Source organism: Cynocephalus volans, chromosome 6 (assembly GCF_027409185.1).
Source record: "Cynocephalus volans isolate mCynVol1 chromosome 6, mCynVol1.pri, whole genome shotgun sequence".
NCBI lineage: Eukaryota > Metazoa > Chordata > Mammalia > Dermoptera > Cynocephalidae > Cynocephalus > Cynocephalus volans.
In genome coordinates, this window is record NC_084465.1 from 46,360,182 (window position 1) to 46,375,587 (window position 15,406).

The following is a 15,406-nucleotide window of genomic DNA, read 5'->3' on the forward strand; positions in this document are numbered from 1 at the left end:
TACAATGATTTTCCATATATTACCTGCCCCACACAAGCACAGCTTCCCCCCCCCAGTCAACAAGCCCCAGCAGAGTGGTACATTTGTTACAATTGTTGAACCTACATTGACACATCATTATTATTCTAAATCCATAGTTTACATTAGGATTTACTCTTGATTTTGAACATTCTATGGGTTTGGACCAATTTATTATGATATGTATCCGCCTTTATACAGTAGTCCCCACTAATCCTTGGAAGATATGTTCTAAGACCCTCAGGGGATGTGTGAAACCACAGATAGTACCAAACCCTGTATCTACTACTATGTTGTTTCCTATATATACATACCTATGATAAAGTTCAATTTATAAACTAAAATTTATAAACTAAAGCAAAATGTTAACAACAATATCATTTGACATTATAATATTATATTATATCTAATATATATATTAGATATTAGATATTAGATATAATAAAATAGGACAATTATAACAGTATGTCAGCATCACTACTCTTGCACTTTGGGGCCATTATTAATTAAGATTAGGGTTACTTGAACACAAGCACTGTAATACCATGACAGTAGATCTGATAATTCTGATAACCAGGATGGCTATTAAGTGACTAATGTGTAGAATTTGCTTTGACCCATCATTGGCCAACAAGAGCTCTGGTAGTTCTGGATACTATATTTTCCTTCTTAATCACTGTGGAAGGCAGAATGGCCCCCAAAGATGTCCAAGTCCTAATCTCTGGAAACTTTGGATATATTAAATTTCATGGCAAGGGGAATTAAGGTTGAAAGTGGGATTAAGTTTGCTAATCAGATGACTTTATATGGGGAGATTAGCCTGGGTTATTCAGGTGGGCCCAAAGTAATCACAGGAGCCCTTTTAAGAGGAATAGGGAGGCAGAAGAAAGAGCACCAGAGAGACAGTATCTTGATATGGGCTCAGCCTGATGTTGCTGGTTTTGAAAATAGAGAAAGGAGTTCATGAGCCAAGGAATGTAGCTGACCTCTAGAAGCTGGGGAAAAAAAGAAAGTTTCTCTCCTAGAGCATCCAGACACCAATGAGACCCACGGTGGACTTCTGACCTCCAGAAGTATAAGACAATAAATTTGCATTGTTCTAAGACACCGAGTTTGTAGTGATTTGTTACAGCAGCAAAGTAATACAACCAGTTTTAATTATTTAACATGTTTTTTAAATATGGATGGTGTTCCTGGCAATTTGAAATGACCTAGTGGTCAGTTTCCAAAGTTAAATGAGAAGCAATTTAGAAAACATATGATACATAATTTTAATACTATTTGTTTTAAATTGGCCAAAAGTACCTACATAGCTTTAGCTAACACTGGATTGATAACCCTCTTATGCACTTTAACCCTCTTATCTCACTCAACTAATATGTCTTCTGGCTGAAATCACAATGTACACTACTAAATTAAAAAATCATAGATTTTGTGATGTGTTGTTAAACTTTATTTATTTAGTCAAGCATGTAAAGATAAACCATGTAAATTAGCACATAAGGTACAATTTAATTTGCTATAAAATTCTAAAAATGTGTGAACTCTCAGTGATAATGTGAAAACAATTGAGAGGTATGAGCCTAATTTATATCAAATAAAGCTTCATAATTTTACAGGTATGTAAAGGTACATAATTTTGCTACCTAATGGAAACTATGTTATATACTCTAACCAACTAACATTTTCACCTGAAAATGCAATGAGAAAAAGTAACTTGAACCCATTCCAACATACAGTTTGTTATGTTATATTCTCTTTCTAGTGGTCATTTCATCTCCATTTGCTGTTTAGAAGAAATAAAATTCTGATGCGGTTTTCCTCAGGAAAGGAAAACATGACTGAGATATTTACAACCTCTATCTCAAGACTCCAAAATAAGGGATGCTACTGATAAACTGAAATGTATTTCATTTTTAAATACAGTAGAGTGGTGCTTATCCTATCACAGTATAATTATTCTAGAATCTCATCCTACAGGAGCACAAGTGTCAAGGAGCTATGTGGTTTATTATCTTTCCACACTTTAGCTTCTCTACAATGTGGGATTCCCCAAGGGATTTATACTATTTCCTGACAGCCCCTAAGGATAAAATTATTAAAGAAGGTAAAAGAAATTTTGCTATGAAGATTCAGAGTTGATTAACATCAGCTATGCCTGTCAGTCACTCTCTGCAAGCCAATTAAGCAAAGTACTCAGAGTACTTATGGTGTTAACACTTTAACACCATAAATTAAAGTGGGCAAAAATTTTAAATTCTATCGTAAAATTAACCATTGTAAATGAAGAAGCTTTGAAATTGTACCTTATAAAAAATAAAGTATATTTATGCCTTCATTGCTATGCAAAATAAAGGGAAATTTTATTGTGAAACAGCCAAAATGACCTCATCAATCTTTTCTAGCCTTCCATTTGGGAGAAAGAGGATCTTTCCACCGAGAGGTATGTGAAACGAATTTTCTTCAAGGGTATTATTCTGTAGGATCTTATGAAAAACTTCACACAGAGTCCCTTAAAAGTAAGAGTGGATTTCTTGCCAGATTACATCTTCCTTCCATGTGAAGTCGACCCAGTGCTGCAACATGGTCAGAAGCAGAGGGAGCGAGTTATGTGGCTCTGGTTTATTCTTTTCACATTAAATAGTTTGGGCACACTTTTTTATCCTCTCTGAAGTTTCTTTGAGGTCAGAGACAGAGACACCCAACCATCCCCTCCACACACACATACACAATAAGGAAATGGATAGATCTGTAGTTAAATAAAGTAGTCCTGTAACTCTGTGTGTCATATGCATACTCTAAATAACTGTGTTTTGCTTTTAACTTAATCGTTAAACACCTAATTAATTAACCGTGGCTTTTATAATCTTTAAAAAACTCAGTACAATGAGAGGAGTCCCACGTTCTGAACCTGAAGCCCTGAAAACAAAGAGCCCTGGTTAATTGCTCATGGCAGACGGTTCTAATGTTAGAGCTTACCTCAACCGCTCACATGCAGCATCCGAATTCCGTGCCCTGGAGTTCTTCAAGCACAAGATAAAATTACTCTTCCTCCTTTATTACAAAATCCTTGATATGAAGAACAGGGTCTCCAATATCTATGTGCTGCGGATAAAACCCCACCCTCATTCCTCACTACAACTGGCACTGCCTATCTACCCTGAGACTTGAACAGACTTATCTCCTTATTCCTGATTGGTTGATCACCTCAAGAAGCTCAGTTTCCCACTCCGTAAATACACCTTCATCTGATTCTTCTTACCAGACAGCTATGTAACTCTTTTCTAAGCTCATCTTCCACCCATCCCCCAATCCTGAAACATTTCCAATATGACCTCTGGAATCACAACCATCAGCCAAATCCCCTGTGACTCTAATATCCTCAACCTGATCTGGCTCTCCCCTCAGGCTATGGCTTTCTTCACCTCAGCACACCATGCACCCAATACCCTTCCTTGTTGCAATTATCTACACACCTGGGTCCTGTCCTTCAGTCCTCGAAGAACTGAGCCTTTAGATCACTGTTACTTCCAGCACTCTGCTTGTCATCATTCTTGGTGACTTAAATATTCACCTGGATGATCCTTCCAGTAAACTTGAGCGCATCTCCTCCAATGTTCTCGTCTTCCACCTAGCCCACCCTTAACAGCAATTTCCCCATAAGCTCAATATTAAGCATCCCACTCTCTTCTTTACCTTACAGCTTTTTCCTCCTAATATCCTAATTCCAACCAGGACATATCACTTTTTCCCACATCCTATTCCTACAATCATTCCCCTCCTCACCTTATTTAAAATCCATAGCCCATCATCTCTCTTTTGCATTAAACCTCAACTCTCTTATCCTCTTATCCTATGGTTCTAACTAAAAACCCTAATCAGGATTAAATCCATCTCTCCACCTGCTCTGTCCTAGCACCCATGAAGCTGAATGTGGCTACACAAAAACGGTCTTGCTGTATCTTCAAATTATGATCATTAATCTCAAAGGAACCTGTAGTGCTGCCTAAAGAATGAACTGCATTTCTCTACTCTACTCAGTTTTCTTGTTCTCCTAAAGAAACCCTTTCATATCTTTTATTCCACCTCAAAACTCCAGCACCTCATTGTTTTTTGTTTTATTTATTTATTTATTTATTTATTTATTTATTTATTTATTTATTTATTTATTTATTTATTTATTTATTTATTTATTTTTAAATTTTGTTTTGTCGATATACATTGTGGCTGATTATTGCTCCCCATCACCAAAACCTCCCTCCCTTCTCCCTCCCCCCCTCCCCCCCAACAATGTCCTTTTTCTCCACAACCTCGCCAGCATTTATCGTTCAGAGTCTTTTGGATTTTAGCCATCCTAACTGGGGTTAGGTGGTATCTCAGTGTGGTTTTGATTTGCATTTCCCGGATGCTGAGTGATGTTGAGCATTTTTTCATATGTCTGTTGGCCATTTGGATATCTTCCTTAGAGAAATGCCTACTTAGCTCTTTTGCCCATTTTTTAATTGGGTTGCTTGTTTTCTTCTTGTAAAGTTGTTTGAGTTCTTTGTATATTCTGGATATTAATCCTTTGTCAGATGTATATTTTGCAAATATTTTCTCCCATTCTGTTGGTTGTCTTTTAACTCTTTTAATTGTTTCTTTTGCTGTGCAGAAGCTTTTTAGTTTGATATAATCCCATTTGTTTATTTTTCCTTTGGTTGCCCGTGCTTTTGGGGTCGTGTTCATGAAGTCTGTGTCCAGTCCTATTTCCTGAAGTGTTTCTCCTATGTTTTCTTTAAGAAGTTTTATTGTTTCAGGGTGTATATTTAAATCCTTAATCCATTTTGAGTTGATTTTAGTATACAGTGAGAGGTATGGATCTAGTTTCATTCTCCTGCATATGGATATCCAGTTATCCCAGCACCATTTGCTGAAGAGGCAGTCCCTTCCCCAGTGAATAGGCTTGGTGCCTTTGTCAAAGATCAGATGGCAGTAAGTGTGTGGGTTGATTTCTGGATTCTCTATTCTATTCCATTGGTCTGTGTGTCTGTTTTTATGCCAGTACCATACTGTTTTGGTTATTATAGCTTTGTAGTATAGCTTAAAGTCAGGTAGTGTTATGCCTCCAGCTTTATTTTTTTTGCTCAGCATTGCTTTGGCTATGCGTGGTCTTTTATTGTTCCATATAAATGACTGGATAGTTTTTTCCATTTCTGAGAAAAATGTCTTCGGAATTTTGATGGGGATTGCATTGAATTTGTATATCACTTTGGGTAGTATGGACATTTTCACTATGCTGATTCTTCCAATCCAAGAGCATGGAATATCTTTCCATCTTCTTGTATCCTCTCTAATTTCTCTCAGCAGTGGTTTGTAGTTCTCATTATAATTAGCACCTCATTGTTATTCTCAGCTAATGACTTTGCTCCCTATAGAATAGTTCTAGAAACTACTGCCACCACCTCTACCCACCCAGCTGCACATATTCCCACTTGCTCTTTGTTACTACAGGTGAATTTTCCATGCCTTCATCCAGAGCCAACTCCTCTACTTTAGCACTGCATCTCATAATCCATCAAATAAATTATATTGCTCCAAAAATTCAACCCTTTCTCTTTCCTGAATTTGTTTAATCTCTACTAAATCATTCTGTTAAGCACACAATCACTAATACACCAAAACTTCTGTTGTCAAGGTCACCTGCAGGTTGCTAAGTCAGGTCTCAATCTCCCACCCACGCAAAAAGGCTGCAGTGTTTGAATTAGTTAATCACACCACCCTCCCTGAAAACTCCCTTCACTTGGTTTCCAGGATTTCTCACTCTTCTGGTTTTTCGCCTGTCCTTGGACCTCTCTGCAGTTTCCTTTGCTGGCTCCTCCTCCTCTTTATGACAGCTTCACAGTGGCGGTCCCCACTGCATCTCTTCTTTAACTACACTCATTCCTCGGTGATCTATCAAACTATAGCCCAATGACTCCAGATTTAAATTTTTAGCTCTGATCTGTCCCATAAACTCTGGTCTCAAATGTCTAACCACATAAGTCATGTTTTTGCTTTAAACACGCCATGTAACAAACAACTCACAAGCTCAGTGGCTTACAATTTGTATTTCTTGCTCATTTGACTGCAGATTTGCCGAGGCATCTCTGCTTCAGGTTACAGGCTCAGTTCAGGTCTGCTCCACGTCTCTCTCATTCTGGTACCAGCAGCTTCTCAAGGGCATTCTCTCCTCACAGCAGAGGGTAAAATCTTCAAAGGGGCTGCCACATTTTTGCCATATTATCTTTGGCCCCAGCTCACTTGGCACACTATCACTTCCACCCACATTTACTTGGCCAAGCCAAGTAATGTTACCAAGCCCAGCACCAAAGATGCATAGAAACATACTTCACCCAAGGGAAACCATGACAAGGATGGGAAGAAAGGGTGAGGAAGAATTGTGAACAAATAATGTACCTCACCAACTCCCTATACAACATTTTCACTTAGATATCCAATAAAAATCTCAAAACCTGTCATGAACAAAACTGATTTTATCCCCAAACCTGCTCCTCCCACAATTCTCTTTATATCTGCATAAAACAATTCCATCATCCCAGTTGTTCCAAAAGCCTTGAAGTCATCATTAACTTTCTTGTTCACACAAACCCATCCAATCCTATTGGCTCTACTTTCAAAATGTCTAGAATCTGACCTCTTTTCATCACCTTGATTCAAGTCACCATCATCTCTTGTCAGAAGTATAACAGTAGCCTCCTAACCAGGCTCTGTGTTTCCACCCTCAGTCCCCTACAGTGCATTCTCCACGTGACAACCAGAATGATCCTTTAAAAGTGAGTTAGACTGTGTCACTCCTCTGCCTAATCCACCATCAATCCCCTTTACCACTCTGGCCTAGTCTCCTGCTATTCTCCCCTCATTCCATTCTCACCACTCTAGCCTACCTGCTGATCCTTGAACACAGCAGGTACATTCTTTCCTTGTGCATTTGTTCTTGCTTTTATCTCTGTCTAGAATATCTCTTCCCCAGATATCTGTTAGGCTCTTCTCCTTGCCTTTTTCAGGATGATATTCAAATGTCACCCTCTCAGTGAAGGCTCCCTGAACACCCCAATTGCATACTGCAAAGATAGCTGCTGTGATGAAGTGAAGTAAGCAAACACAGCTGTGGGAACCTAAAATAGCACCCATTCCAGACTATGAGTCAATGTATAATGTCCCAGTACAAAAGGAAGGTGCAAAAGAAGGGCAGTGGGTCATCATGCCTTGCCATGCGTAACCTGAAATCCATTACCGAGAGGTATGTGGTCCCTGCCCTGATTCTGTGGAAGGTGTGTACTTCTCTGACCCACTGATGGTGGGCTAAGCCGTGTGACTTTCATTAGCCAATGGATTATGTGAGGTGACATCATGCAAGCAGAGGCTTCAAATGTGCTGTAGTAGTTTGGCTTGACTGTTTGTATTTCTATCATCTTCCTTGAAAAGAACATGCCTGAGATTGCTGTGGTCATTGAATGAGAGTCTTGTAGATCAAACCTAAGCCAACCTGCGGACAGCACCCAAGCAAGCCCTGCCAAGCCAAGCAGAGCCTGGCAAGACAGATCTGATCTACAAGCCCATTTGGAAGAATAAACGCTTTTTGTTAAAAGCCACTAGATTTGGGGTTTGTTATAAATTTATTTAGTGAAGCTGCTGCTTAAGCACCCATTTTTAGGCCTGAGTTAAGTTGTTTAAACCCCAGCTGTACCCTGTCATCTTTTGCCTAGTTAAGACTTCCTCTCCCTGTGTGGTTGTTTGTGATATAGCCTGCTTGCTCCTCATCCCACTGACCCACAAACCAACACAGTACACAGCTGCTAACCATGATAAAACCTAATGATCAATGGCAGAATCATGTAAATGAATTCTTCCTTCCCACAGAGTTTTCTTTAAACTAGCCAATTCACAACTCCCTCAGGAAAGCCTATAGGATAATGTCACACAGGTCCTCTCTCTCTTGTTCCTCACTTGCTAGTTGAGCTCCCTGCCACCTTCAGACTTCCCAGTGGCACCCCCAATCTCTCTGGGATCAGTGAGTAATAAATTTCTTCTGTCATGCATTTTGTTTTCACCTCATCATTGTGTCTCACCTGACCAATACACTGGAATCTAACCACCTCCAACACCCTTGCCCCCCCCCCCCCACACACACACACACACAGCAGGGCTCTCCTAGAGAATAGCTATCTTGGCTTATGGCCACTCTTGACAGAGAGATCTCAAGACCAGATTAAAAAGAAACCATAACAATAAATATCACAACAGAGTTGTCTGTTATGCAGCATTATTTCAGCAAAAATCTAAAGATATTTCCATGTACAGTATCAATGCCATCTAGAAAGATTTCTACAATACTTTCTCCATTAATTTTTTTTTTTACCTCATCTTGTAAAGGCTTTCATCCTTTCTCTATTATCCAGCTATCACGATCACTCTTTCTCCTTCAGAAACAACCTCTTAAAGCAATATTCTATACATGTTCGTCTCCTTTTCCTCAGTTTCCAACTCACTTCAACCCCTCTAACAGGTTTACATCTTGACATCATAGAGACCATTTCTTCAAATGTCATGCATTACTGTACCAAAGGGTAAACATGGACAGATATGACACAGAGCTGGGCTAGTAGCAGTCATGACAACTGGGTCCATCAGTAAGTGACAAGTAAAGAGGTGGGTTGTGATAGAGTTTGGAAGTGTTGTCACCCCAAAACTCATGTGGAAATCTGATCCCCAATGTGGCAGTGTTGGGAGCTATTTTAGTCATGGAGGTGGATCCCTTATGAATGGATTAATGCTCTCCCTGGTGGGTGGGAGTAGTAAGTAAGTTCTTGGCTTTATTAGTTCCTGCAAGAGCTGGTTTATAGGACCCTGGCACCTCCTTTCTCTCTCTTGCTTCTTCTCACCATGTGATCTGTTTGTACCCACCAACTGCCTGCCATTTTCCACCATGAGTAGAAGCAGCCTGAGGCCTGCACCAGATGCAGCTGTCCAGAATCGTAAGCCAAGTAAACCTCTGTTCTTTATAAATTACCCAGTCTCAGGTATTCTGTTACAGCAACACAAAGATGGACCAATACAGGTTGTATTGGGATACAAATTCTAAAGCTGTTTGGGAAGTACATTTTGCTCAGCCTATTGAGGTTTTTTCCTACCCCCTTCCTTTCAATTTGTTTATTAAAATAATTCATCCTATGGATGAGGAATCAATCTCAGTTTTCTCAAAAACTAGTTTGGTAATTTTATGTTACACCACTTAACTTCTCTGGACCTTGGTATTTTTATTTATAAATTTAGACAATTAAACTGCATGGGTTTTGAGTAGTAACTCCTGAGCATTTTTCAGAATTCTCATAACCAATGAACTCTCTACTCCTTTATCCAATTCTGATACAGCCCCTTAAGGCAGGGCAGAGTTTTGGCAGTCTGAAAATGCTCAGCAATTCATTTCTTATCTTCTCTAGCTCCCTCGCCCATCTCCTGCCACACGTGCACACTGGTCATTAGGACCACTGAGGCAGATGTTCTCTAACATCTCCTTAAATACTTACTTTGTGCGTTTATTTCCTATAGATTGTGGTCTGAACTCCTTAACTGAAATAATGTTTTGTAATTCTAATGCAATCTATGTCATCTAATGAATATAAGCTTTCCTTTTTCTTTTTTTACAATCACCATTAAAGCACTAGATGTCAATAAATACTTATGTTAACTTACCTTCCCACATCCTCAAAATACCATATATGCAAGGGCTCTTATGCCAAGCCAGCAACTCTGCAGTGGCATATGTTAATTTCTTTATAGAACCCATAAAATAGAGGTTAAGAAAGAATTTGGAAACTAGTATAAATTTAGGTGTTGAGTATTTTAGGTATATATTCTTCCCATCACATAAATTTTTGTAAGAATTATAATAATTGGATTTTTTCTCTTTATTATATCCCTATTGTAAAAAAAAAAAATAGATTCTTTTATTTAACTTGAGATTTCAGGATACAAATGCATTTCTTTTTTCCATACTAATCTTCAGCCACGTCAATGTGAATTCACATATACACACATGCACCCATCTTCTAAATGTCTAATACCCCTGTTGCACAGACATCAAGAAGTTTCCAAGGGAACATTGCTTCAAGGCAATGATCCTATTAAAAGATCCTTCTCAAAGCAAATATCCATTACCTTCACTGTCATTCAGAACCATTAAATTAGAGCCAGTCCTCTTGAAATGAAGAGAACAATTCTACTCTTAACCATCACGGGGTGGCAGAGAATTTTCCCCTTAAAAGCATAATTATTCTATAGGGTGGCAGCACTGGCCTGGACCATTAGCTCTGACAGTGAAAAGCTTCCAGTTCCTCTACAGCTGAAAAGTTGCTTGAGATGATGAGAGATCTACAAATCATGATTATCTTAAAATCAGAGAATTAGGCCATGTAGTTGTAAGGGCACTCCAGAGAACCGAGGTTCAAACCCTCTGGCTTAGGCAGGGAGAACAGCCAGAAACATAGTTCCTGTTCTATAGGAACAGCTCCCATAGTTGTTAGCCATTGGAGTACAAGAATACCTCTTAAAAATAGTTATTTTTAGTATTTTTCTCATCATAAAATAATAAAATTAAGAAAACATAGAAAAGCATACAGAAGAAATTAAAATCAACCATATCTCTACCTCCCAGAGAGCCACTGTTAACATTTTGGGGCATAATTCCAAACTTATTCTGTGATTTTTATATTTACTTTTTAAAGACCCAAGTGAGGTTACAGCATATACAGTAATTCATAATATACTTTTTTCCACAAATACCTTGTTGTAAATATTTTCTCTATGTTACTACATATTCTAGTAAAGATTTTTAATCGCTGCAGTGCATTCCAATTTACCATACTGGAATTTATTTAACAAATATCCATTTGGGGGCTCTTAGATTATTCCTGATTTTTCACCCTTATAAGTACCAGACATCCTCATAAATAATGTTTATGTGCATCTCTGACCATTTCCACAGGACATATTCCTAGAAGGAGAATTGCTGAATCACAGAATATAAATGTTAAGACTTTTGATGAACTTTGCCAAAGCATTGCACAGGAAAGTAATAACAATTGAAACTCTACCATCCAGGTATGAGAATAGACACCAGAAATGGCACTATAATTGCCTGACAAGGTCCACTCAGGACAGTTATACCTGTACATGGCAATCACAGGAGGGATTAAATTAAGAGAGGTTCTGCCACCTCTTGAAAGTCCAGAAATTAACTGACTGAGAAATATCAGATTTACACCAAAAAGTAAGAACTAAGTGAGGCTTACTAATAATGTTAATTTACACATACTTCTAAGCACGTGTGAATATTTCACAGTGAAATTCTGGGAGTGAGTTCTAGTTTCTACTCAAGAATGGGAATACCAAGCAAGAGCTAAAGAAGTTGTCTCTCTTTGGTTTGGTCTGGATACTTCTTCCCGGATGAACAGAGCCCTCTTGGTATTCGGCATCACTCTTTCCTTATATATCTCTGTGATGGAATATAAGTACCCTTAATGGAAATACCTAGTTATCAGAGAGCATAAACTCAATCAGCTGCAAAGCTCAGAAAGGTATATAAAGAAACAAACCTTGACAATTTTAAAACATTAGGGAGTAGTGGAGCCTCTAGCAAACTGAAGGATACCTGTCTTGCCTGTACTTGCCTAAAGTAATTCACATTCTTTTTTTTTTTTTTGAACCATTCCAACAGTCAAGCAAAACACACCAGGGGTCAAATTTCACTCAAGGATTTGCAGACTGCGACCCTGCTGCTTTTTCTCTTTTTATTTTATTTTTTTTCTACTTGTAGATTATTCTCAGTCTTTAATTAATGAATGTTCAAAGTATGCTTTGGGTAAAAAAACACCTATTGAGAATCATATAGATGTTTGTTCCAATGTGCTCTTTGAAAAGGGGTATTCAGACCAAACCTGTGACACTTACTTATTAAAATGAAATGGAGGTTTCTTCTAATATGAGCCTCTGTATTGTCTTGTCTGTGTTCCGCCTCACTGTAGTGATCGCTGCTCTTCACACTACAGCAAATGGAAAGTTGTTGTAAGTTTATTCGTTAGCAATAATAATATCATTAGTTAGTATTTACTGAGTACTTACTGAACTAGGGTCAACTGACCATCTTAGCTGAAAAGGCTTTTCCCCATTAACCACCTCCACCAGCGGCTCTGGAGATGTTCTTAACCATTTTACCCACAAAATTATACAGGGCCTACACTTATTGTAAGAAGGAGGTCACTCAGCCTCCAAGAGTTTAGGTGAATAGCCCAAAGTTAAATGGTGTTTTTGACCTTTGCATACTACAGCATACTCTAGCCACTAATTACAGAGTTAAAAATTGTTACATGTCTGTACACATATACACTTAGTCACAAGGTCTCCCAAAACAAGTATGAGCATAGGCAAGGAAGGAAAGAAAGCAAAGAAGAGGAAATGTAACGGAGATTCCCGGAAAGTTCTATTTAGAGTTGGTAAGGCTGAAGTCCCAAGAGAGCAGAACTCTCTTTAAGCCTAATGTTTTGGGGGTAGTACATTTATTGAACTCACAGGCTGAAACATTCTCAAGAGGGCTGTTTATTCAGAGGAGTCATATTAATCCATTAAAGTAATGCTTTAACATAAATAGGCAGACTTATTACATTAGCTTTAGTGACCCAAGTGATTTGACGCATTTGAATAAAATAACCTTTTCTGTGAACAACATACATAAAAAAAAAAGCAGCAAATTCCATTTAGAGAGAGAGAGAGAGTGTGTGTGTGTGTGTGTGTGTGTGTGTGTGTGTGTGTGTGTGTATTCCACCTGAGTTAAATTCCTAGCCTAGGCTTTTATATTACTCTGAAAATCACAAAATCTCTCATACTTTGAAACATGCATCTGATCTGAAAGAGAAATTGTAGATTGTACCCTCCTGAATAAAATGAAAGTCTTATGAATATGTTTAAAGGGAAAAATGCTGCGTAAAGGAAAAGATAAGCTGTGACAGCTTGACACTCCAAAATAATAATGAAATAAAATATCGTCATTATAATTAGAAAGGTTGGAAGAGTACTGAAATGTGAGTAAACCATTTATGTTTTCAACAAAGTTTTCACCTTAAATATGTCTAAATAAAATTTTCAATAAATCATGGCAGATGTTAAGTGCATCGGTATAACAAGATCATGCAAAGAAGTCAGTAAATTCCATCCTATAATAGCATAACGCAAAACAAATGTGCATGATTAACAGTGACAGTTTGAGAGAACAGCTCTAAGCAATTTGAAGACTCCGAAACCAAAGAATCAGAAGAAACAAGTTACTTTCATTAGATGAATAGAAGCAACTTTAAAATTGAGATTGTTATAAGATGCTATTTAAAATGAGCTACAGGAAAGGAATGAAAGAGGACCTATTTTATTCTCAAAAAGCCTATTCTGTCAAGGTTGTTGGAGAACCAATTATTCTTAGGAGTTCGTCAAATAAATGCCTCAGAGCCTGTCTCAAGCTAAAAAATTACATACAAGCATTTAGCATGTATTAGTTTGACCCTGAGAGCTGACCCCATTCATGAGATTTCAACAGAGTTGTTGAAAAATACTTCAACATAGTAGCACACCTTAATTGAACATGGCACATATTATAGCAAAGGGCATAATGTGGGAAATTGCACAAAAACGAGAATGAAAAAGAAATTAATTTAATGCTGCTCTATATCCCTATGCCATTCTAAAATTTAACAAGGAACACAAGCCATATAACGACCAAATTCTTGTTGCAATGATCCATATTCCCTCCAAGTCATCCAAACAACCCATTTGTCTTGTTTTAAATATTTATGAACATAGCTTTTATCTGGAATAATTATCAGTTGCTAATTGTTATATTAATAATAGAAAATTAAAATTCAACACTGAAACAGATGGCCTCCCTTCTCCTCCACTCCAGTCTCTTTATCTTATTGAAAACTCTCCTAAAAGCCAAAAACTATTAATCAGTTGGATGGGTTTTACAATATGTTTGTTATTACTCAAGATGGGGTGTCAATGAAAGCTTTTCTTCCTGAGAGGTAATTATTTTGATCTGGAAGAAGTTCACAACACATTTGATAATCAACATTTGCCTAAACATAAATATTTTCTATCTTTTTTTCCATTAAAAATGGAATCTTGTACCTTCCAATCTCTTACTCTTTGGCGTTTTATTAATTGTTAATCTGGTGAATATTTATGTGATACTCCATGAGAATGGAGATTGTACATTTACATAAATTCGAGGGCATCTCTTTAGTGTGGCCTGTCAGAGATTTGCATCTACATGACCATTGCCTTCTCTCTCCATTTGACGACCCCCTTCTGGCCACCCATGCCTCCCTAACAAAATAGACCCTATTATCCTGTTCATGGCTCCCAGACACTCTCCCAATTAAATCCTCCACATCCAAGCATACACTGAATAACTGAAGGCCAATGTAAACCTTTCCAACCCTAAATTATTATATTATATTATTTTGATAACTACAACAAGGATAAAAATACAAGCTTGATATTTGTAAGGCCGAGTTTACTCAGTTTACGGTATTGTTGTACAGTATTGTTTTGTTTCAATATTTATATTCAATTTCTTTGCACATAAAAAAATTAAATTGCCTTATTTTTTCATTCAAAAGTTATTCAAAAGTAAGTTCTTTTAAAGTAATTGGCAGCAAAGCACTTCAACTCAACAAGTAAATTATAAATATTTTAATCATACCATATTAAGGTAAATAACAGAAAATGTCGATTTTTGTTTGCTTAAAATGCACTTACTCTGGGTATTTTCCTTTAACCAGCAACATTTAAAAAGTGCTTTGGTAAGTGTTACTTGTATGAACAATGTTTTGCTCCTTTTCATTAACCAACTGTGTTTCAGCATGAAAAAAATTAATATTAGGTTAGCCAGCTTACTTCAGATGTTATTTATTTATTGAGAAACTAAGATATCAGACAAGAAATTATGCTTTCCTGCTTTTTCAAATCCTAAACCATTTCTCAACTGAAAATAATTTAGCAAATAGAATTTAAAAATTCTAAACCTGCAAAACAGCATACCTATGACAGCTTTCTAGGAAAAACTTGCAAATGAGACACAGCTTTCAGATGGAACTTTGCCTCTAAGAACTGTGGCATTACTTCTAGTTTCACCCTGAACAGATGCTCTGACTCTAGGAGAATGCTTGATACTTTTTTCCAGAGCACCTCATGGCATCAAGGACAAAAGCAGAGCAAATGAAGCCAAAGCCAGGGACAGGGTGCTGAGCGTAATGTGGGAAGTAAAGAGAGGCTGCACCTATGAAGACAAATCATAAATCAA